Raw genomic sequence first — 2,638 nt, forward strand, 5'->3', positions numbered from 1 at the left:
TGATCTGAGTAAACTTATAGCTGAGAAATATGGGGGGAGGGGTGCTCAGAGGAGATGAGGGGGTAATTATAGTAAACTCTTAAATGTGGGGTATCATCAGGAAAAGGAGGACTCTAACTATTTTCCCTAGAAAAGTAATGTGACAGCAGGAAAATTATTAGCTGTGCTGTGTGTGGCGGTTTTGGTATGTGGGGGGCGGAATTATAACAAGAGAGAAATTGGAGAGAAGAGAAGAAGTTCCAGGACTCAAAGCAGAAATGTCATGGAGCCAGAAGTCTTCCACCTTCCCTGGCAAAAGTAACCTAGTAGGTGTGGATGTGAAATCTTCTTTAGACGACATTAGTTTTGCATCTTATTTTAATTAGTTTTACCTATTTGAGCTGATTCTGGCATTAGAACCATTTATAGGATAATTCAACTCACAGGATGAAGAAAACCTCCCAATCTCTTCTGACAACCCCCCCCCCCCAAAGCTTCAAAACAGGAGAAGTACTCAGGCTGGGCAGCTCATTTCTATTAAAAAGGCAAAACTTTAGCACTGATGAAAAACAGATGAATTTTTTCTCCCTCTCTCTGAAACAGTTACTCTCTTTTACTGATGTGAAGTGACGTCAGCAAAGCCAACCTATCCCCTTGGAGAGAAGGGAGAGAGGAGGAGGGCATGGAAGGAGGGAGCTGGGAGAAAGGGCTAGAGAAAAAGAGAAAGAGCGAACAGAAAGAAGAGGGAGAGAGGGGGTGGGGAGGAGAGAGTGAGAATGAATATCCTACACTTTTTGGTCAAAATTCCACAAAGAGTAGGCAAAACAATGCCTTAGAAGCCGGTGATTGATAGGACACCTTTCTCTACCCTCACCCGATCTACATATTCTAACATATGGAAAGCTTACAGGCCCTGTGCACTTATAGAAGCCGATAATGCATTAGCTCTCAGCAATATTTACAGCACCACTTTTAATACACACCAGATGGTTCGCGACTGTGCCGCCTCAGCCAGCTCACTCCTCGATTTTACTCGGCGGCACTTTGTTGCAATTACGCTCCATGCTGAGACCAATTTTATTGGTGACCTATTTTTCATATTTGCAGCATTTTATGTTAAAAACCTCCTCTCTGGCCTTTTTGTAAAGGGCAGCGCGCAGAAAGGGAGAGCTTAGGAGGATGGCAAGGCTGTCTAGGTGGATATTAATATTTATCATGATGTTACCTACCTCGGGTTTAAGTGAATAAACCGGATAGACATAAGTACTCTGGTCATTATGTTTGTTCACTCACCCCCTGTTTGTCAGACCCCCACGGACTGTCTACATGGCGTGCTTGCCTCAGAGTCAATACATCGGACCATAAATATTGTATTCCATTAATTATCACGCCACTGGCTTATCCTGGGTGCCGGGGTCCTCGAGCGACGAAGGGCAAATGAGGACGCTTCCTGAGCATATTTCTAGGCTGGGAACCCCGCTGAAATTTCTGCGGTTCCTGGGAATTCCTAGAGCCCTAGCGCCTGGCTCACCTCCGGCTGGGCCTGCGGCTGGCTGGCCGGGGAGGGGATTGCGGCGGGCGAAGGCCCGACGCCTCCAGGAGCGCTCCAGTACCTGTTATCTTGCCACGCAGAAGGCCACAGGGAGAATCCCATTTGGCACGCCGGGAAAGGCTTTCAACTTTATCTCCAGCCACGTAAATATTCCCGAGTGCCCGACTGAAGGACTTTGTTTTGCACCGAACAATATAAATATCCTATTTGCTGCAACGCAGGTGTGCTCTTCCTACCCAAACTCTTTTCCCCCCTCGTTTATAGTAATTCTTTATACTCCCTTCTCCTGGTTAGAAAAAAAAAAAAAAAAAACAACCCACAGATGTTTACTTTATTGATATAACCTATACCATGGTTAGGCTGAGAATAATATGCCTCAACTAACAGTCATTTAGCAAATAATAGAGGCGTTCTGGATGCTTTCCAACGTTACACATGTACTTGGTCATAAAATGATACGTGAAAAAATTAACATCTGCTTTCCTAAAATAAAGTGTGCCAAGTAGCTTTTTATGAATGCTTTCCTCATTTTAAAAAGAAATATGGAGAGATAAACTGGCACCCAGATGTATAGCATGTTTATAATGGTTTTAGGATTTAAAGGTAGCTATTCATTGCACAAGCCATTTAAAAACTGACGGTTTTAAAGCTACTTAACCCCAGACATCTTCGAATCCTGAAGAGTCTTCCAAGTTTTATTATTTAAAGAGGAATTTACTGTAATTTAATTGTGTATCAAGGCAGAACTATGTGAAGTTGGGCACTGCAGCCTGAGCTCAACAGAAATTCCAAGTTGTCTTTTATTTACCTAATTTCTCAGCAAGGTTCCCAGGCCCTTAAGAAGGCAGAGCTGGAAAGTTGAGTTGGGCTCTTTTTTGTTGTTGTTTAATTCCACTATTAGGAAATGAGGCCTACCTTTGAATTATTTCATTAGGATTTGGCCTTTTGGGGGAAGGGGTGGGAACCATAATCATTAGTGGCTTTTTATTATTTCTACAATAAATGGCTAGATTCTTTGTTGAATAAGCTGCTTGAATGTTTTGCAGATGTTCCACTTAGACCAAATCTGACCCCCTATTTCCTCCCGAATAAGTTGCTTAAACTCTC

This window comes from Pteropus alecto, unplaced genomic scaffold (assembly GCF_000325575.1).
Source record: "Pteropus alecto unplaced genomic scaffold, ASM32557v1 scaffold20, whole genome shotgun sequence".
NCBI classification, from domain to species: Eukaryota; Metazoa; Chordata; class Mammalia; order Chiroptera; family Pteropodidae; genus Pteropus; species Pteropus alecto.